Below are 23,234 nucleotides of genomic sequence, written 5' to 3'. Positions count from 1 at the left end.
AATACGGTATGATTCCGTTTATACGACATACCTAGTGTCGTCAAATTCATAGAGACAGAAAGTAGAAGGGTGGTTGCCAGGTGCTGGGGGGAGGCGGGAATGGGGAGTTAGGGTTTAATGGGCATAGAGATTTTGTTTGACGCGATAAAAAGAGTTCTGGACATGAATGGGTGATGGTTGCACAATGGTGTAAATATACCCATTGCCACTGAACTGTACACTTAAAATGTAAATACTATAATGGTTAAAATGGTAAATTTGACGTTCTACATATTTAACTCTGAGAAAATGAGCTGTTTCTCAACAGTCTTTATAGAGGTCCTGTTGATGGCGCGTCGAGTGGTCAGAATAGAAGAAGAGGGTGAGACAGGACACTGGGACCTCAGGGCTGGTGCCCAAGGAACCAAGTCAAGGTGGGTGCCCTGTAGGGAGAGGTGTTTCAGGAAGCGGAGCTGGCACTGCTGGTGAGATGATAGCAACTGACGTTTATTAGGCGCTCAATGTCCAAAGCAATTTCATCTCTATTATTTCATTATTGCCTTGGAACGATCCTGGGAGGTTAGTCATATTATTACCCCCATTTTACCGACGTTCCTTCTTCATACCTCAGTGCCTCCAGGAAGAGAACCAAAGAAGCCCCTTCACCTCTCAGCCTCCTCCTCTTCCAAGAAGCCTTCCTGGAATGCACACAGCCCAAACGGCATGCAACCCTCAGGAAGGTGGAGTGAAGCTTGTCAGCAGTTCACAGGGCTTCGGTGGCCAACACGGAGGGGCACGGGTTACTTCCCAGGAGTGTTCACTTGGTCCTGCCACCACTAATAGGCTGCAAGCTCCCAAGAATGGGGACCAGGTCTTCCCTTGGGTCAGCTGCGTGCCTAGCACAGTGCTGGGGACACAGTGAGGTCTTGAAAGTGCTTGTAAACAGGTGACAGACTGCCGGGGGTGGCTCTGGTGCCGACTGCAATGGTGGTTCCTCTAACCAAGCTTGCAGGCGGAAGCTGTGACCTGGGCCAGAGAGACTAGCTTGGAAGGAGCAGTGCCAAGTGCAATGCAGCCACCTCCCTACCGATGGGCTCAGGGTAAAGACAAAAAACATCCTCTGTGCCAGGCCCTTTCACACACAGCCCTGTGTAGTCCTCACAGCCGTATGCCGTAGGACCTGTTTCCCACTGCGCAGAAGAGCATGCAGAGGTCAAGGTCAAGGCCCAGCCAAGTACAGCTGGTGCTGAAGGCCAGGTCTGCCTGCTCCAAGGCTTTTCCTGTCAGATGCCACTGCTGTGCAGCTAGAGTGAGCGCAGGCCCCAAGGTCAGGGGTGCCTGCAGAGGCGGGGCTGGAGGGTGGGATGCACAGCCTCAGGCAGGAGGAGGCTGGCGGAAACCCCCTCCTGGAATCCCTTTCCCGGGCCAGGCGGGGAGTGTCTGCCAGAAGCCTCAAAATACAACCAAAGAACTGGGCACAGAGTCAGAGACGGGTTCAAATCTCAGAGTGCCCCCAATTAGCCAAGTGACTTGAGGTTCAATGTAACATCGTTTCCTCATTTGTAAAAATAGACAGTAGCAACGATCTTCTTCCTCTGCAAGAATGAATAAAACTGATGTATGGAAATACAAAATGAGCTTTCAGACGCCACAGGGCTTAGCACACAGTGGGATTCAGCCAGTGTTTGCTGAAGGATTATTAAACAGCCAGGGATCTGTGTCAATGTGGCTCTTGGGGCCCAGTGATCACAAGATCGCTCCCTCACATGTATATGGATTTTATAAGCACTTAGCTGATTTACTTTGAGGATCCTGGGTGGTGTGTTGGAAGACAGCTTTCCACTTGCAAGGGAGGAAATTGAGGCCCTGAAGGTGATGTGACTTGTGCAAGGTCCCACGGCAGGTGGGGGAGGAGCTGAGACAGGGCTCACTGCACCCTTTCCAGGTCAGAGAGAAGAGAGCCCCGGGCCGCCTACCCTGCAGGCTCACAGAGGCAGGAGGGGGCCACGCTCTGCTCACTCCAACAGATGAGGCACCCCTGCTCTCTGCCGCCAGTCCTGTCGGGGCACCCACGCTGTAATCATCTCCCTACTTCCTGAGGTCCCTGTGGAGCCTCCAAGACAGGGCTTGGGTGCTGCTTTCATCTGGATCCAGAATGCCCAGCCCAGTGCCTGGCACACAGGTGCTCAGTACATGCTCAGTGAGTACCTGGATGAATGGATGAATGAATGTCCATATGAACATACGGTTTTTTTCCGGAGACGGATGCCCAGATACACACTCTCCGCTCAGCATCCTGCTTCGTTCAGAGGAGGTTTAGGCTGGATGTTTTGCAGGGGGCGTGGGGTCAGGTTAGGCAGGGCAATGTCTGCAGTGCTGAGCTGTGAGATGGTGGGGCTGATGGAGAGAGAAAGGGAAACCCAACTGAGAGAGGAGAGGGGACTGGACTGGGGACTGCAGGGACCGGACTGGGGACCTCCTCTGGCAATAGTGACAGCAGAGCCAGCTGCAAGGGTGATGCCCTGGTCAGACACACAGCACCCCACGCTCAGAAGAGCCTTGGACTTGATTTAATGCTTTCCTGCTGCCATCTTGGAATTCTTAATTTTGGAACAAAGGCCCCGCAAGACTATCTTAAGTTTAATTACTTTATTAATATCCCAAACAGAATTTATTATAATTTTACTTTCCTGCCTTTAACGAAAGCAAACTCATTAATAATATTTTCAAAAATTTACTTTCTTTTATCTTGTAATAACCAATAATGGAAAAGAATCTGAGAAAGAGTATACGTATATACACACACACACATATGTATAACTGAATCACTTTGCTGTATGCCTGAAACTAACACAACATCGTAACTCAACCATACTTCAGTTAAAAAAAAAACTTACTTCTTTGCTAACCTCATTTTCAGTGGAGAGAATTCCCATGTTTGGCAGTTTCTCTTGACCAAGTGACATTTAAAAAAAAAATTTAATTCACTTCAGCTTACTCATTCTGCTTTAAAGTTTTGTTATTTTGGTCATTGCAGATTTTTTATACTAATTTTGATTTTTTTAAACATTGCATTACAATATTATTTCTCAGGAATTACTGTTTAGTCAGTACAAAATTTGTTTGGGACAATGAAAAAGTCCTGGACATGGATAGTGGTGATGGTTACACAATAATGTGAATGTACTTAATGCCGCTGAATTGTCCACTTAAAAATGGTTAAACTGGGAATGTTATGTATATTTTGCCACAATAAAAATATATGTGTTAATTCTCTTGATTGCTGGGTTTTTCAGATTCCCTCTTAAGTTTGCGCCTGAGATAAGTGCCTCACTCACCCTAGTCCAGCCTTAAGATGCAGAGGCCCCGGGAGCAAAGCTGAGACCCAGTAAGGATGCACCACTTACACTGTTGGAGATAAAAAAGGATTTTGAATTTGAGCTGGAAGGTGAGTACAAGAGAGAGGTTAGATTTAATCAATGCGCACAGTTCAAATGAAAAATAGAAGTGTTATTAAAAGGTGGGTCCTTCATGTATACACTGATGTGTATAAAATTGATGACTAATAAGAACCTGCTGTATAAAAAAAATATATATATATATCATTCAAGTCATCCAGTGATGGAGTGTCACAGTTGATTGTATGACTGATTTGACCAATAACAGAGTGATGTGAGTAACAACAACAACAAAAAGTGGGTCCTTGTTTTCACAGAGAAGAAACATAAAGCTTATGAGGTGGGAATTGTTTCCAACGATGACATCTGTTTAATAATGTGTTTATTGAGCACTTACTATGTACCAGGAATCGTGCTAATGCTTTGCTTGCATTCTCTTGTTTAATCCCCACAACAGTGCAATGGAGTGAGAGGCTCCTATTATCTTCGGCTGTAGACAGGTAAACAGAGGCAAAGGGAGGTTAAGGAAATGGCCTAAGGCAGCACCACCAGTGAGTGGTAGGGTGGAGTTAGAAGCCAGGTCCCTGCCATCCTGCTCTTAACCTCTACCCTCTCATCACCTCTCATACCGTCGCTGGCTACCAGTTATAAAGTGCCCACCGATATCCCAACAGAATCACTGTCCTTTTCATTCTTTCAATCATTTATGCACTCATTCATCCAACAAAAAGATACATCAAGGTAGATATGGATGAAGCACAGGGCAAACCCAAATCGGGAGAGGTCAAAACTGACTGGGGCCATCAGGAAGGGCTTCCTGGAGGTGGTGGCCTTGCAGCCGTTCTGGAAGCCTGTGCAGGCTCACAATGCCCAACTCCATGAGGACAGCTTGCCCGTAGGTAACAAGGACAGTGTGGGATATTGGCAGGAGCAGGGACTGGGAATTCTACACCGTGGTTCTGGTCTCTTCTCTGCCTCTAACCTCCTGAGATCTTGGGCAATGCACTACCAGTCCTGTGGGCACTTGGCTCCCTCATCTGAAAAAAAGAGCAGGCCTGTCTCCACCTTACTGGTTTTCCATTCTGAAAGAGAAAGGAGAAAACATACATCACATGCCCAACAGATGTGTCAGAGAGTAAAATATTTTGTGTCTGGAGATGAAAGCAAAGGCAATTAATTATTTTTTTTAAATTATGCAAACTTGCACGATGAGGATAAATGAATATGTTTGAGCTGGAATACGTTTGAGCTGGTTGCTATGCTCTATTACTTCCCACCTCCCCCACGGTTCACTGTAGCTAAATATTTGTCCAATATTTATATTGAATAAATTCCTTTAACATATTAGTGGGTCCTCCTGATTATAAAAATAACAAACTAAGTAACTGCATAATCAAGAGAGGTCCTTTAGTATTTAAAGCGCCTCACCCTTCTCTCCTCCTGCTTTGACAAGCTAGAGACGGGGAGGGGGCGGGGAGGGGGGAGGGGGGGATGGAGGGAGGGGGAGGGGGGGATGGAGGGAGGGAGGAATGTTCTTCATCGTAAACCTTCAGCACTTTTCTCAGGAGCAGCAAATGGGCTGTGGCCGTGCCTCCTGCTTGCCTGCCATACATGCTGACTTTGAAAACGTGCCCGCGAAGAGTTTAGGAATTCTTGTCGCAGCTGACCGGGGCAAGCTCGGCTAAGAGGCAAGTTACTGTAAGAGGAGGCGGGAAGTGAGGGGGCAGGAAAGCTTGGTGCCCTCCACCACAAGCCTGAGGGAAAGCTAGACCAGCACTGTAGATAAAGTAGTAGCTCTGGGTCTCAAGCACATCTTCAGCCTTTCAGAATAGGTGTCTGCTCTTCGATCTCTACTAGTCACCTTAGTGGTGCCTCAGCTCCCCACCTGTTCTGCCTGCTTCTGGACCTACTTATAAACTGACTCCTTGGAACAGCCCACATGCAAACCCTCCAAGGCAGAGCTGCTGGGGTTGGCCAATCACCAGCCAGCAGCCTCCTAGGTATCCGCCCCTTGTCCAATCAGCTAACGCCAGGGTGGGAACACTGGGGGGTGTTCTACCTATCAGGGTGAGGTGTCCGCCCCTGGTCCAATCAGCTAAGGCCAGATGGAAACATTGGGGGATACTTTGAAGAGGACTGGGAGAGGGCAGGCATGTCTGAACAATTCAGTGAGGAAACTGTTTCTGGTAGTTTCTCTTCTTGGAGAGAGAATTGTTGAGAGAAAAGTCAAGAAAGACTGTGCTTTACTTTCTCTAAATAATAATAGTAATGAAGAAGAGGAGGGGAAAGTTGCACACATTTATTGAACTCTTGATATGTACCAGGTGCTGGGTCTCACATGCCTATCTTGTTTGATTTGCAGACTCTGCTGATTCGTCCATGTGTTCCTCCAGATCCTCTCTTTACTCTTCCCCCTACAATTCTGGCTGCTGGGGAGGCAGACAGTGATGGAGCAAGTGGATAGGGCCCCTGGACTCTGGCTTCCTGTGGGGTTCAGCCAATGAGAGGCGGCAGGAGGGCAAGAAGAGGGAGAGTCAGGGGTTTGTATTCCCCTGACCCCCGCCCTGTAGGCCTGACTGTGACCCTGGATCGGGCTCTCCTCTCCTTCTGGGTTCTGGGAACTATGCCCTCCCCTCCCCACTGCCCCTGTTTCTCAAGGCCTAGGGTAGTTACAGCTGGCTGCAACCCACCACTTTGTAATAGGCTCTTTGTATATAAACTCTTCTTGAATAATCCTAGAATTATATTTCAGAATTGCCACCTGTTTCCTGCTGGGCCCTAATCGATCCCTGGCCTGCCTGAGGTAGATGCTGCTCTGTCTTCCTTTGCACGGATTAGGAAGGCAACACTTAGATAGGTTACAGAATTTGCCTAGTGTCACACGGCATAAACCATAGGTCCCCAACCTTTGTGGCACCAGGGACCGGTTTCGGGGAAGACAATTTTTCCACGGACTGGGGGAAGGGGGGTGATTCAGGAGGTAATGCGAGTGATGGGGAGCGATGGGGGGCGGCAGGTGAAGATTTGCTCGCTCGCCTGCAGCTCACCTCCCGCTGTGTGGCCCGGTTCCTCACAGGCCTTGGACCCGTATCGGTCCGTGGCCTAGGGGTTGGGGACCTCTGGCATAAATGACAGTGAGATTCCAAACCCTGATCTGTCTGATGCCAAAGCCAAGCTCTTTATCACTTAAGAGTACACCTGCCAAAGTGACCAAGTGGTATCACACCCAGACATCTGTGGGTCACGGTCCAGGCACTGTCCACACAGGTGACACCCCTCGTGAGATGACTGGAAATGACTCAGCAAAGACTGAGCAGCAGGGGGCTTCCCTGGTGGCGCAGTGGTTAAGAATCTGCCTGCCAATGCAGGGGACACGGGTTCGAGCCCTGGTCCGGGAGGGTCCCACATGCTGTGGAGCAACTAAGCCCATGCTCCACAACTACTGAAGCCCATGCGCCACAACTACTGAAGCCCGGGTGCCTAGAGCCCGTGCTCCGCAGCAAGAGAAGCCATCGCAGTGAGAAGCCTGCGCACCGCAACGAAGAGTAGCCCCTGCTCGCCGCAACTAACGGAAACCCGAGCACAGAAACGAAGACCCAATGCAGCCAAAAGTAAATAAATTAAAAAAAAAAAAAAAAAAAAAAAAAGACCGAGCAACAGGACAAGCCAAGTTCCAGAGGGAGCACTGGCCCTTCCGAGCCTCGACAGGGAATCTCTCCAGGATAAAGAACACGGACGGAACTTCATATAAATAACAGATGGAGGAACGAAGGGAGAAGGCAGGGAGCAAGCCGTGATAAGAGGGGAAGAGGGAAAGGGAAGCAGCGAAGAAATACAGCTTCAGCTGCAGACACTCAAGAATGTACCAGGAGACAGATGAAGGGGGAGCCGAAATCCTGTTGAAGGACAGTCGGACAAGTTAAGACTGGACTTTGCTGGGATTAACTGGGAGAGAAAAGAGGAGGACGAGGGGTTGTGGGGATGCTCTGGGGTTACCGCTAAGATGGTGCTGTCGACAGCAGGGGAAATGGAGGATTTGGAGGCCCAGCGGAATTGTCCCCAAGGTGAGGCCAGCAAAGTGCTGCATAAAAGCACCGTACCTGGAGCCGATGGCCCGGGGTTGCCTTGAGTGAATAGACTCTGAGGCCTGTAGGGAGAGCTATTCTCAATCCCAGCCAGAGGGAAAAGGGCTGACAGATGTGCTCGGGCCACTGAGCTGTAGGGACAAGGAGGGGACAGAGGGCAAGATGGGTGGGGCTTCATGTGAGACCTAGGCTGCAGAAGGCACTGGTGCGCCAACGGTCCAGGGTGGCGGGAAGGGATCACGTGGGCAGTGAGAGTGGGTGGGGGAAGAGGAATGATGCAAAAGAATCAGAATTTGGGGGAAAAGAAGGAGAAACTCTAATAGCTCAGAGGCAGGAGAGAAAAGGAAGTAGGGAAAAAGACAGATGTGACAATAAAAATGGGGCCATCTTTCAACTTTTACAATTGTTATGGGTTGAATTGTGTCCCCCATAAAAGATATGCTGAGGTCTTAACCCCTAGACTTTAGTTGGAGACAGGGTCTTTTTAAAAAAATTGAGATGTAATTGACACATAACATCGTGTTAGTTTTAGGTGTGCAACATAATAATTTGATATATGTACATATTGCACAATGATCACCCCAAGAAGTTTAGTTACCATGCATCACCACACGTAATCAAAATTTTTTTTCTTGTGATATGAACTTTTAAGCTCTACTCTCTTAGCAACATTCGTATATACAATACATTATCGTTAACTATAGTCACCATGCTGTATATTACATGCCCAACTCACTTATAACTGAAAGTTTGTACGTTTTGACCTACTTTACCCAATTCTCCCACCTCCCATGCCTGCCTCTGGTAACCACAAATCTGCTCTTTGTATCTTTAAGTTCAGTTTTGTTTTAGATTCCACATATAAGTGAAGATCATTTCTGTCTGACTTATTTCACTTAGCATAATGCCCTCAAGGTCCATCCATGTTGCTGCAAATGGCAGGATCCCCTTCCTTTTTATGGCTGAATGATACTCCATTGTATGTATACCACATTTTCTTCATCCGTTCATCCCTCCTTGGACACTTAGGTTGTTTCCATGTCTTGGCTATTGTAATGGAGAGAGGGTCTTTACAGAGGAAATCAAGTTAAGATGAGGTCATTAGAGTGGGCCCTAATCCAATATGACTGTGTCCTTATAGAAGGGGGAAATTTGGACACTGAGATAGCCAGGCACAGAGAGAAGATGGTGTGAAGACACACAGGGAGAAGGCCGTGTGAGGAGGGAGGATTGGAATGACCCATCTTGCAAGTCAAGGATCACTGAAGATCGCTGGTGACACCAAAAGCTAGGAAGAGGCTCTCTGTGAGAAAAGAAATTTCTGTTGTCTTAAGCCTTCCAGCTTATGGTACCTTGTTCTGGCCGCCCTAGGAAACGAATACAGCAATTATGAAAGTGGGTTGGGGGGTGACAGGAAGGAACAGTAAATGCCCAGTGTGGCCAGCGTGGACCCTGGGAAGAAGGTGGGTATGAGGGGGTCTCAAGTTCTGGGAGAGGAGCCCCGGGAAGCATTCCCGCAGGGTCACTCTCTGTCTGCTGCAGTTCCCCAAACTCCTCACACTGTTCCCTCTGCCAGAATGCACTCCCCCCAACTTCACATGCTCCCCATCTGTTAAGACAGAGCTCCAAGGCGCTCTCCTCTGTGAGATGTTTCCTTATTCCAGCCTCTTTGAGATTAATCAGAAGGTCTTGATCTGTTTTCTCGTTGCCCAGCACTGGATGGACGCTGCTTTAGGAAAGTGCCATCTCTGCCCCGTCATCTGACACCTGGATGCCCATCTGCCAGCCCTCCTTTCTGCTGCCCACCTGAGCCCCTCTCCCGCTCTGCCCCCAGCACCCGACAGTGCCGGCACGCAGGAGGACCCTAAAACGCCTTGGCTGGACTCAGTTTGATTCATCATCTGTCACTCCCATAACATCAGGAGCAGCAAGCCCAGACAATGATGTTTTTATACTTCTCAGAACTGCTTTCAGTGTCTCGTTAAGTAATTGCATGCTTAATATTGCCGGGAAATAGTCTCTAAATGCCAGAGTGGGAGAAAGCAGTTTTCAGAGTACAGGAAATGATACAGTTTTTGCTCAAGTCTCCAGCTCGCTTCTAAATGGAGAAACAGAATATTCCCAAATCCATAAAAAAAAAAAAATTGATAGATAATACAGATGTTCCTTGCTTTACAAAATAGATTGTCCTGGCAATATTGGGTGTAAATCAAATTTCTTAAAATTAAATTACACTGAAAATGCACCATGGGAACGTGCTTTTAAAAGGAATCCTGCAATGAATTCTTTTGTAAATCAAAGAGACACTCATTCATTTGGTCATTCAGTCATTTATTTATTCCAGCAGTCCTCAGCCCTGGCCAAACATCAGAATCACCCGGGGAACTTTTAAAAAATATACCATATTGAAGCCCCACCCCTAGAGATTTCCTTTTAATTGGTCTGGGGTGGGGCCCAGGTCTCAGTATTTTTTAAAACTCCCAGAAGATTCTGATGTGCAGCCAGGCTCGAGAACCACTGGTTTATTCAATAAACATTTATTAAGAACCCTCTAAGTCAGACCCGACTAAGTGCTGGGAATTGAGCGGCTACTAATAAGACACAGCTTGTTTCCTCCCAGGAGCTTGGAGTCTAGAGGCCAACATAGATACATTAGCAGACAATTTCCCTTGTAATGTGAAGTCTGGGACTAATATATTGGAGTTCGTCTACTTTATAAATTTTGATTTTTCATGCAGCTGATTGGGCTTTTTGCTTTTTGTATTAACTGAGACAGAGTTAAATAACATCTTTGAGACTGTTTTATCTGGTCTGACACAAGATTTCTTTCTGCTGGTGTTTATTTGCCTTATGTGTCTTTCTCTGTATCTTTACTTTCCATATTTCTGTGGCATCCTATTTTAGCTTTATCTCTTAAACATCATAGAATTCGGTCATGAAAAATTCACTCTGAAAAAAAATCTCACTCTTTTAATAGATGAGTTTGATCCATTTATATCTGCTGCATGTATCTGGGCTGACTTCTGCCACCTGGCTCTGTGTTTTCTATTCACTATGGTTTCTCACTGCTTTTCTCTTTTCTCTTTTCCTGCTTTATAACATTAAATTAAGTCTTCATTAGTTTCTTCCCCCCTTTCGATTGTTTGGAAGTTATTCTTTTATAATTTTAGCATTTGACCTTACTTTTTCAAGTTGAGTGCTTAACTTCTACATTACGAAATATTTCTGTCATCCTCCAGGAAAATACAATGATTTTATTTATTCATTTTATTGAAGTATAGTTGATTCACAGTGTTGTGTTAGTTTCTGGTGTATAGCAAAGTGATTCAGTTATATATATATAGAATATATATAGAGAGAATATGTATATATAACTTGTTTTCTATGTCTGTGAGTCTGTTTCTGTTTCATACAATGATTTTAGAGTGTTTTAACTCTTATCTTCTACCTCCCAATTTTCCTCTAATTTTTGTCAAGTATTTTAGTTCTTTCTTGTGTTTCAAATTCCCCCAATTCATGAATTTTAAAAATTTTATACAAACAATGTTTGTTTAGATTTAGCAGCATATTTACTAATTTCATTTCTGGCCAATTGCTTCTTGAATCTGACTCCTTTTTGTTGGATTTAATATTTTTCTCTTTGGATTAGTTCTTTTACTAAGGTCCACAATCCCATATACTCATTTCTGAATTCAAAAAGCTTTAATAACTGAAAATTATTGAAAATCTTTTCTACAGAAATATTAGTGTATTTAGTTAGGAGATGCTGCCCCAGACTGCACTGCAGTGTGATATGTGATACTTTCTCAAATATGAAACATTTTAGGCCACCTTCCACACCAGCTCAGGCCACATGTCGTGAAAGGGTGATTCCATACCCCTGTGAATGGAAAAGGACCTCCAGCCTGAGAGGGTGACACGTCATGGCCCATCTTCCGGATGCTTCCATTCAGAACCAATCCCTTCTTCCTCCAGCATTTTATGACTAGTTTATAACAGAACTTGTACCTGTCATTCAGGTCTTGCGTTTGTCACGGGTCACCAAGGGTCCCCCTGCTACACACTTGTTCTACTTCCTTGGGGGCCTCTGTAGCCTGATACCCACCCCTTCATAAACCATCTTCATATTACATTTCAAGCAATATCAGATTATACGTCTTAGACCAAGGTCTAGCTAGGTCTTGAGATAATTTAGGGGTGGGAAATCTCCTCATCCATATTTTCTTTATACATTGTCGATTGAAAAATAAAACGCTGAATGGTATTTGTCTACTATGAAAGTACTTTTGTATGCATGAAAAAGCAGATGTGTGTGGACATGTACGTGTGTGTATGTGTAAGGAGACACAAGACATTGGTAATAGCATTTAATTCTCAGGTGGAAAGGAGATTTGATTCTAGTGAATATCCTTTTGTTTGGCTTACCTTTCTTCTACCACATGCAAACATTATTTTCAACTTAAAAAAACCAATTAATATGAAACAAACAGCAACATCCATAAAAACATCCCTTTGCTCTGTCTTGCATTCACTGTTCCCCTCTGTCATAAAACAAAATATTCTCATCCACTTGTTGTGTGAAGGACGCTATGAACCATGGGGTCTGGGTTTTCCCAGTTCCCTTCAAAAGGAAACCTTTTGGTTTTTTGTTTTTTTTTTAAAATTTTATTTGTTTATTTTTGGCTGCATTGGGTCTTCGTTGCTGTGCGAGGGCTTTCTTTAGTTGCGGTGAGCAGGGGCCACTCTTCATCACGGTGCGCGGGCCTCTCACTGTCACGGCCTCTCTTGTTGTGGAACACAGGCTCCAGACGCGCAGGCTCAGTAGTTGTGGCTCACGGGCCCAGTTGCTCCGCGGCATGTGGGATCATCCCAGACCAGGGCTCGAACCCGTGTTCCCTGCATTGGCAGGCAGATTCTCAACCACTGCGCCACCAGTGAAGCCCAAACCCTTTGGTTTTAAACACGCTTGGAAGAGGTGATCTTTTTGGTTCCCCAGTCTTTGGACTGTGACCAATGTACTTCCAAGAAGCTCTTGGTCCTGTCACTGTCCCTTCGGGTGATGGCTCACTTGGGTCATTGAGGCTGGCCCTACCCAAGGGTGTCAGCCTGGCTTTGGTGTTGGGTTAGCAGAAGGAGGGAGCTTGGCCTTCTAGGGACACAAAAGGCACTCAGGAACCCAGGGTGTGAAGGCTGAGGGCTGCCACTGGCTCCTACTGTGCCAACCTCAGGACAGAGCGTGCCGGGTGACCCCAGAGGAGATGCACCAGCCAAGGAGCACAGGCTGCATCTTGTCAAGAAGAGTGAGTTACTGTCGGATCTGCTTTTCAGAAAGAGGGCAGTGCCAGGGGGCTGGGGGGACTGGGTCTCTGCAGGACAGGGTTAATGCTCAGCAGGGCTGCTGTGAAAATTCAGCGAGAACACGTGCGTCAAATACTGATGCCTCTTACGTTAGAGCCTTTGATCCAATTTCCTCTCTTCCTTGTCTCTCCTCTTGTTTGCTACAGCCCTCCTCTCCTCTCTGCAAACTATCTAATGGATTTCACCACCCTCTCATCCTCTTTGCCGTCTTCCTCTTTTCAAAAAGTCTTTCATTTAAGAACTGTAATGGGGTGTGGGGTGAAGAGGCATTAGACAATTATGCCAGCGGCTTTTATGTGTGTGATGGAGGCATAGATCACATCAGAGAAGACGTTCCTTCTTTTTTTTTTTCTTTTTATAAATTTTACTACTTTTTTTTAATCCTCAAGAAACACAACGCGTGACTATATTTTCAGTGTAAAAGTTAAAAACTGCACATAAACCTAAAGTGTTTCTTGACCCTTCCCATGTTAGTCTTCTCTTTGGAAGTAGTCAAGGAAACTAGTTTGATGAGTCTAGTTTTCTTGAACTTTTTCTGTATATTATATACTTAAATAAGGTCCAACAGAAATACATAGCACTGTTTTGTACTTGTCTGTGAGTGTGTGTGTGTATTCTGTTTTGCATACAGTGACTATACTTTACGAATTGTTCTACAACTTGCCTTTCTATTCAACATCTTGTCTTGGTCATACTTCCACACCAGTTCTTAGAGATGGGCCTCGTCTTTTTAATTGTTACGCGGCACTGCATGGTTTTGAGTGGTACGAACTCTTGTTGCCCATCTAGTATCTACTTTGTTAACAGGACCTGATTATGTTGGCATCTTAGTCAGCTCAGGCTGCCATAACGAAATACCACATTCTGGGGGTTTTAAGAGACAGAATGTGTTTTCTCATGGTTCTGGGGCCTGGAAGTCCAAGATCAAGGTGCCAGCAAGTTTGGTTTCTATTGAGAGCCCTCATCCTGGTTTTAGATGGCTCCTTTCTCCCTCTGTGTCCACATGACCTCTTGTGTGCTCATGTGGAAGAGCTGAGAGGGGAGATACTATGTATAAAATAGATAACTAGTGAGAACCTACTGTATAGCACAGGGAACTCTACTCAGTGCTCTGTGGTGACCTAAATGGGAAGGAAATCCGAAAAAGAGGGGATATATGTATATGTATAGCTGATTCACTTTGCTGTACAGTAGAAACTAACACACTATTGTAAACTGTGTAACAACACACTATTGTAAAGTGTGTTTTATTATCCAATAAAAATTTTAAAAAATTAAAAATAAAAAAATAAAATTGAAGAGCTGAGAGGGGAGGGAGAGGTGGGGGGTAGAGGGAAAGAGAGATTTCTTTCTTATAAGGCCCCCAATCCTGTTGGATTAGGGCCCCACCCTTATGACCTCTTTTAATCTTAATTACCTCCTAAAACCCTATTTCCAAATACAGTCACTTTGGGAGTTAGGACTTCAACATATGCATTTTGGGGGCACAGTTCAGTCCATAGTAGTTGGGGAGGCAAGTGACTGCCTTTGGAAAGTGTTTCCCTTCACATCTCACGTCCCTACCTATTACCTGCCTGGTCTACAACATGTGCTCAGTAATGGCTTGTGAGGTTTATTATTTATTCATTTAAAATAATAATAATAATAAATATAATAAATAAATAAAAGTTACCACTGATGAGCTGGGTGACCTTGGGCAAGTGATTGTCAAATGGAGACAAGTACTAGCTTAAGTGTATTGAGCACTCACTACATGTCAGTCACTGTTCTAGCACTTTCTGTGCATCATTTCACATACTACTCTCAAACCTAGGAGGCTGGTACAATTGTTAGACTATTTTCCAGGTCAGAAAACTGATGCACAGAGAGGTGAAGCAGATCACCCCAGGTCGTGCATCTAGAGAGCAGAGGAGATGGGATGTGAACACAGGCACTGTGGCCTGAGCCCTGCTCCTTCCTAGGTTACCTGCTGAAGTGGGTGGCCAAGAGCACTGACACGAGGACAGGTGGGGAAAGGCTTACTGCATGCTAACTGCTCGATGAACTATTGTTGATGAACTATTGCTATTATTATCGCTTCCCCTTCACCCCCATCTCATCATTATCATCCTTGTTACAGGCCCTGTAAAATAAAATAAAGTAAAATAAAATAAAATGTGATTAAAGTGTATTTTCCCATTGCAAAACATGAACCAAGCTCTGGTCTCAGGTGGCAAGAAATTAGAAGACTCTTATCCCTCCATGCTGATATTCTGATACCCAGTCCTAGCTGTAAGCTCCATGTGCCAGGCCCTGTGCTAGTGACTTCACACACACTATTTCAGATCTTTACAACAGGCCCACAGGGCTCCCCTTTTTACAGGCTAGAAAGCTGAAGCTCTGAGAACTTAAAAGAATTGCCATCGGTCCCACAGAGGGAAGCAAAATACCTGTGCCTCAAATTCTGGCCCATCTGGCTCCAAAGCTTCCATGTTTTATCTTGAAAAGAAAACTGCAACTTGGATCTGCTGTTTCCCCTCCATTACCCATTCAAGGCCACTGGGGGAAGCAGGACATGGGTGATTCTTGCTCCTTTTCAGATCCTATAGAAAGGAACTTGGGAGTCCCAGCTGCTGCCCATATGACCGTCTTTGCGGAAGCTGTAGGTGGGGTTTGCATAAATGTGCACTGCTGCATGCTGCTGCAGGGGAGGGGGCCGTGAAACGCGGGGATATCTGACAGCGAAGGGAGCAGGCGGGGAAGCAGAGCTGTAAGGACAAGCATCCCTCCCTCAGAAGGGGCTCTGAAAGTTTCCTTCACTCCTTTCACCCGCAGTTTTGAAGCCTCAGGCAGATGAGGTCCCGGGGCATCAGCAGATCTGAGTGACAGGTCGCTCTGAGGAACCAGTGGCAGTTCTTGTCCACCATTTGGATTTCTCTAAATCACAAAGGCCAAGGCCAGGCTTAGATTCCTGGCAGTCAGTTCGGCAGGTTGTGGTTGAATCCTGGAAGGCTTCGTCCAAAGGCAGACCCACCCTCAGCCCTCTGGAGAGCACAGGAGCCTTGCAATCAGTACTCTTGGGGTGGAGTCCAGCTCTAGCCCTTTCTGCTTGTGGGTGACCTTAGGCAAGCTGCTTCGTCCCCATCAGCCTGGGTTTTTTGATCTGGAACATTTGGTGGTTGCTCAAGTTCAAGGAGACGGTGGCGGCAAGTGTCTGGTGGCAGGTTCAGAGCTCAGCACAGAACTGGGGCTCTCTGTAAATGGCACTTCTCCTCCCTTCTCTCATTTGCTCTGCAGAACCCCCGATGCTACACAAATGCCAGGACCAAGGTCCTGTTGTCTGGGCCTCCTCCTCTGACTGGGGCTCTGGAAGGGCCTGGGAGGACCCTGGCTTCAGAACTGCCAATAGCAGTCTCAGGAGACGTGGCTGAGTGGTGACAGCAGCGGAATGCGAGGTAAGGATTGTAGGCTCAGCTATGTGCCTCTCCCCTCCTGGGGTCCCAGTCCTGGACCAGACTAAGTGGATTGGAGAGACTTTCACATTGGGAGCTCTCCGAAAATGGAAACTGGGTGTCAGAGGAAACAGCTCTGTCCAGACCACATCCTCACTCTCCAGATTGCCCAAGAAAACTGATGTCAAATAGAATCTCATGTGGGTTGGTTTTATTCACTCGTTCTTTCAAAATATATTCAGAAGCCAACCCTTTCCATCCACCTCCACAGAGTCCCCATCATGTCTTTTTAAAAACAATTTATTTGTTTATTTATTTATTTATTTTTGGCTGCGTTGGGTCTTCGTTGCTGTGCGCGGGCTTTCTCTAGTTGCGGTGAGCGGGGGTTGCTCTCCATTGTGGTGCCCGGGCTTCTCATTGCGGTGGCTCCTCTTGCTGTGGAGCACGGGCTCTAGGTGTGCAGGCTCAGTAGTTGTGGCGCACAGGCTTAGTTGCTCCATGGGCCTGTGAGATCTTCCCGGACCAGGGCTCCAACCATTTTCCCCTGCATTGGCAGGCGGATTCCTAACCACTGCGTCACCAGGGAAACCCCCCACCTTCTCTTATCTGGATTGCTGCGATAGCCATTCATTGGTCCCTCTGCAGTCATGAATCAGGTCAGGCCCTTCCTCTGCTCAAAAACCTTCAATGACTCCCCATTTCCTATTTAATAATGCAGAATTATCCCTCTTCCGGCACTCCGAGCCTCCATTACCCTGTCCTAATTGTTCTTTTTCTCATAGCTCTTATCACTTCTAATAGGCGACAGTGCTCTCATTTGCTGTGTTTTTTCTCTGTCTCCTTCACTAAATGTGCTCTCCAGAAGGACACTCTTGGGGAGGCTGACGTGTAAAAAGACACTGACTACACAGTATTTTAAGGGCTGGGAGAGAGGGTGGAGGGAGCTCAGAGGAGGGGGAGGCACTGCCTTGGACTGAAAGGGGTGAGGCTTTACATAGAGCAAACCTTGGTACTCTGATAATTTTATAACACTTTCATAGGTGAAAAGTATAATGCATTTAGATTCAATATAGTTATGTCACAATTTAAAAAATATCAGTACTCAATATTTACAACGTTAGGACTACATAAATATTGTTCACTGCTAAGCCATATAGTATATTGTGCTTGAATTTCCTTCCTTATATTAATTACTACTTATCAAATCGCTGATTATTGACTTTAAAAAAAGTCTTTTTCTGTGTATTCCAATTTTTTTTTGCTGGAAGTGTGAACTTTCTCTTGATACATTCAAACACGATGAATAATTTGCCAGTTTCCTTATTAACTCCTGGAAACTTCCACCCTCTGCTCTTGCTCTGGTTGTTCTCTAGATCTGTTGCCCAGCTGTCATCCTGGAAATTTCCTTCGTCCTGTGTTAAATTACCGGTTTCATGGACTCCATGTTGCTACGGACTGAATTGTATGCCCCAATTCATATGTTGAAGCCCTAACCCCCGCTGTGACTACATTTGGAGACAGATCATTTAAGGAGGTAATTAAGGTTAAATGAGGTCATAAGGGTGAGATCCTAATCTGATAAGATTAGTGGCCTTCTAAGAAGAGGAAGAGAGAAATTTCTCTTCATGTGCATGCATGGAGGAAAGGCCCTGTGAAGACACAGCAAGAAGGCAGCTGTCTGCAAGCCAGGAGGAGAGCTCTCTCCAGAAACCCAGCTTGCTGGCACCTTTGTCTTAAACTTCCAGCCTCCAGAACCATGAGAAAATAAACGTCTGTTCTTTCAGCCACTCAATCTATGGTATCTTGTTATGGCAGCCCTAGTATATTACGACACAGGACTTACTCTCTGATTTTGGTGGAGTGCATCCTCCAGCAGCTTCCTCAGACATGGTTCATGGAAGCAAATTTTTTGACACTGTCCATATCTAAAATTTTCTTTAGTCTATCCTCACACTCAGTTGATACTTTGGGTATATAAATTTTGGTTGGAAATCATTTGCCTTAGAATATTGAAGGCATTGTTCCATCATCTTTTACCTTCCATTTATTGACAAATTCAGAGTCACTGTGATTCTTGATTCTTTGTATTGAACCTGCTCCTCCCATTTCCCAGAAACATTTAGGATTCCTTTATGTCTGATTCTCGAAAATTTCTTGATAATGTGCCTTGGTGAGCACCTTTTATTTCTATCTTGAGCTAGGTCTTCAGCGGGCTGTTTCAATCTGGAAACTCATTTGATTGCACTCCACCAAACTGAATTGTATTTTTTGATCATTTTTTTCTTTCTCTTTTCTCAGTTCTCTCTTTTTCTGGAAATCCTAATAATTTGCTATTGGACCTCCTGCACTGATCCTCTCATTTCTCTGGCTTTTCTATTTTCCAGCTCTTTGTCTTTCTGTTATAATTTCCAAAAGATTCCCTCAATTCTATTTTCCCACCCTTTACTGAATTTTTATTTGAAGTAGGTTTTAGTTTCTAAGAGCTCTATAAATGACATCCTGTTCTTGGATGCAATATTTTCTCTTATCTCTCTGAAGATATTAATTCATGTTTTTGAAGTCTTTGTTTCCAACATGTTCCTTTGTTCTGTTCTCTGGTTTTAGTGCTTTTCTCGAAGGTTTGGTAATTATTGTCTGTCTGTTCATGTTTAAGAACAAAGAACTAAAAAGCTGGTTGGAAGCTTTGGATGCAGGGTGGGCCATGTTGACTGGTAGGTCTCTTTACAGAGTTATGGCTGTTTCATGGAGGGACCCCAAGTGTGAGTAGCTATAGTTATTTTTTTTCTCAGATTAGTCAGTTCTCCTAGAGAGGTCCGCTCCAGGCTCATTCTTGTGGAAGAAGCTGCCTGAATCCTGGAAGCCTAGAAGGGGAAGGGTCAGGGGGTCCCACCATTTAGGACACCACTCTTACTTCATTCCCTGTTTCCAATATGGCGCCCACTCTACCCTCAGCTGGGCCTGGTGTCCTTGGGTTCCCACCCTCCATAGTTCAGTTTCTTCAGAGATTAACCTTTGCCTTCTGCTACCATGTGGGGCGGGTGTCACATTGTGGAGTGTGATGGGAAGGGAAACTCGGGTTCTAACTGTTCTTTACATGATTTCTGGATGAATCTTCTTATCTCAAGACATACCTGGCTCCCAACCCTCTGAGGAAACTGAAGCCTCCAACTCCTGGGTCTTTGGGGGTCTGGTTCCTAGATCAGCTTGATTTTTGAAGTTGCTCTCCACTCCCACCCCTCCCCAGTGGCAGGTGTGATACTGCTCTGCTAAGTCAGTTAATATTGTCCATTTAATAATTTTTGGTCAATTCTTGTCTTCTGGAGCCTACCTGTCCCCACCTCAATTCTACTGTTTTTTGAGGATACATACCTTTGTTTTTCCTTTACCGTCACTTCAGAAGGTGTTAGAGAAAGAGAGAGGAGATAAACGTGTATTAATACTCCATGTTTATTAAAAGTCAGCTCGTGGGGGTCTTTTGCTTTATCTCATGAGTGTTCTTCTCTCTGGTCTACACACGATCACACACACTTACCCACATCCACAATTCAGTGAAAGGACGCTTCAAGTTTGCCAACAGAGACTATGTGCCCATGTGAATTAGTGAATATTAGAATCAGCACCATTAGCAACACCCAATGTCTGCATCCTGTTTGTTAAAGCCTTTGTAACACGTGTATTTAGGAAGCATGCTTTCATTAATAACAGTAGTTACCATTTACATGATAACTACCATGACAATATAATCACACCTGACTATAAACAAGCTCTTTTCCAATTCGGTGTCTTATAATTAGATGGCCCATCCTTTGTTCAAGAAATGGAAGGAACACTGTGTTGAGAACCAGCAGGCTTGGGACAAACTCTCATCTTGGCCACTTGTGAACCTGGTATCTGGACCGATTACCCCAAACCTTCTGAGTCGTACTGTCCTTGGCAGGTGGGGTCCCCTGGCCTTCTGTGTTGGTCTATGTCTCCAGTCCCTGTTCTAGTTCCCTGGGGAGAACCGACCAGAATCCAGAATATAGTTGTGTGTGCTGGGAACCCTGGTTCTTCCCTTGGTCCCGAAGCCTCTGCCCCTGGGGCTGGACCCTACTTCCCATATCTTTTTTCTCCTCCTGGACTTCCAGCTCCTTGACCTGGACAACGCCTGGACACAAAGATGCAGCTACTCCTCCAGGAGCAGGAACCCAAAAGCCTTTGCAAAGAAAAGGGCCTGTGGGCTGCTGCTTTATGAGTCTGCAGAAAAGGAGAAGGTGGGGGACTGCAGAAAAGGAAATTTCCCCACTCCATATTCAGCCTTTGTATAAAATAAGTGGGAGTTATCAGCTCTAGAGAAAAAGAAGCGACATTTATAAAGTTCCTACTCTGTGCTAAGCACTCAGTAGGCACTTTAAGTTTTCCTCCAGGGCTAGGAGGTTCTTACTATGTCCATTTCATGGAGCAGCCTCACCTGGGCGGGAGACTTGCCCAGGTCTCCACTTGGGGGTCAGGGAGGGCTGGATTCAAATCCAGGAGAAGAAAGTGGGATGAGCTTCTGGCTTGGGGACTGCTGTGGAAAGGAAGGAAGGAGGCGTGTCCTGAGCAGTGAGCCCACGTGTGCACTTGGAGAGGCTGGTGAGGTTCCTGGCAGAGCCCAAGCCAGGCCCTTGAGGGGTTGCTGCCTTCCCCACCAAGCGAGTAACCACAGAGCCTCCTGCTTGGCCTTGGAGAACCCTAAAGGGTCAGCCTCCAAGCTTGGGGCTCTGCCCACTCCGCCTGGTGGCTGGCCAGAGCCCGATGCCCAGGGAGACTCACTGGAGGAGGATGAAGGATGCTCAGTGCCCGGGACAGGCCCACCTTGACCAAGAACCAAGGCGGGGGTACCGCACGCAGAGTACAAAAGGTCATGCGGGAGAGCCAGGCTCTCCTTAAGCTGGGTTGCTTTTCAGTTTAAGGATCATGAATGGTCGAGGCTGAACCCCAGTCACGGCTGACTGGACTCCCCCTCAGAACATTTGATAGGGTTCGTGTATCACTCTTGGTCCCCCTTGAATCGTGACAAAAGGAAAGTATTTATTACAGGCAGACCAAGCCCTCGGGCAAAAGCCCGTCATCTCTGATTTGCCTGTTAGCCCAGGCTGTGGAATTAAATGCAGTTTTGTTTTTATCTATTTGCATGGAAGCTTTCCAGAGAAAACACCAATTTTTGTGACCTGCGCACTTTGTATCATGTTAATTAGGTTTGAAAACTCATATATTGTTTTCATAAGGGCTATTACATTTTCTCTAATTAAATTAAGGGAAAAATAAGGATGCACGGCAATAATATTTATTATTAATACCAGACTCCAGAGGCGCCCAGCAAGTTAAATCGGAGGTAAAAAAAAACCTTGAAGACAGCCTGGACTTCAAAATAATGTGGTATATTCCAAGATTTCAGCAAGTCATTACTCTGAACGTTTTGGAAAAGTAGAAAGTGAAAAATGGACCCATTTGTGGGGGAAAACAGGCTTCTGGTCCTGGTTCACACTGAGAGTTTCTGGGACATTTACTACTGTTTCATTACAGTGGTTTTACCAAAATTGCAGCAACTTTGTTCCAAGGGGAATGTTTGACTTGGGTTTCATGTGGATTCAAAAGTTGTAGTCAGCTCGGGTTTTAGTTCAGCCCCAAACGGGTTTCCTTCACTAGGGGTCTTGGTTTGAGGAAGTCAAGTCAGGGGGGCAGAGCAGAGGAAGTGGCCCCTGGGAGAGAAAGTGTCACATTGGAGGGGGAAGGTGGTGGCACGGGCAGGTCCCTTCTGGAAACTGGGGTTAGTTCAGGCCAAATTCTAATGGGGAGAAGGGAGAGCTGGGTCCATCACAAGGTGGTTCTAGAACAACCTTCACTAAACTCACAACTGGAGTGGGCAGTTGTAGTTTGGGACCACCGGCCTCATGCCAGTTTCTCCTTCCTAAGGGTACCCTGATTTCCTTTAGGGGTACTCCCTTGGAATGCAGTGTTGGTGGCATACTGGGTGGTGGTGTCTGCCCTTCCGCTATGAAAGCAGATGAATTCCGGAGGCTTTTCTGTTCCATCCTTTCTCTTCCTCCCCAGCCCTGCCAAAGGGTGAGCTCAGCCAACTGGGCTCCCTCTTCTGGGTCCTGGACCCTTGGGTGGGCTCAAGGATGGAAGAATTCTTTGGAATACATTCATTCTTGTGGAAGCACTTCAGAGCCACTGTCACATAGACCCTGCTGCCAGCAGCACCTTCAGATACTACCTGACCCATCTGACCCTCCTCTTCCAAGCTGGCTCCTTGGCTTTCCATGTGGTCCTGGGAGCCCCCATGTCCTTCCCATAATCTCCCTTTCTTCTTGGTTAGCCAAAATCCATTTCTGTTGCTTGTGACCAGAGAGCTCCAGTTGTTGCAATGGCTTTTTTTTTTTTTTTTATTTTTTTTTTTTTTTTTTAAACATCTTTATTGAAGTATAATTGCCTTACAATGGTGTGTTAGCTTCTGCTTTATAACAAAGTGAATCAGTTATACATATACAATATGTTCCCATTTCTCTTCCCTCTTGCATCTCTCTCCCTCCCACCCTCCCCATCCCACCCCTCTAGGTGGTCACAAAGCACCGAGCTGATCTTCCTGTGCTATGCGGCTGCTTCCCACTAGCTATCTATTTTACATTTGGTAGTGTATATATGTCCATGACACTCTCTTACCCTGTCACATCTCACCCCACCCCCTCCCCATATCCTCAAGTCCATTCTCTAGTAGGTCTGTGTCTTTATTCCCGTCTTGCCGCTAGGTTCTTGCAATGGCTTTTGCATTTGAATGTGGGATAAACGTGTGTGCTGCAGACTGGCTGGCAGAGACCTGGGAGAGCCTAAGGGGAGCCCAAGACTCTATCGGTCTGGTTTAAGGAAGATCACTGGATCAGGAGTCAAGGGTATTGCTTTGAGTCTCGGCTTTTCCACTATGCCCCATTGGGAGAACTTGACCCGTCAGTTTTCTTTCT

Source organism: Balaenoptera musculus, chromosome 2, assembly GCF_009873245.2.
Source record: "Balaenoptera musculus isolate JJ_BM4_2016_0621 chromosome 2, mBalMus1.pri.v3, whole genome shotgun sequence".
Taxonomy (NCBI): Eukaryota; Metazoa; Chordata; class Mammalia; order Artiodactyla; family Balaenopteridae; genus Balaenoptera; species Balaenoptera musculus.
The sequence above is the reverse complement of the archived record's forward strand: the minus strand, read 5'-3'. Positions refer to the sequence as shown.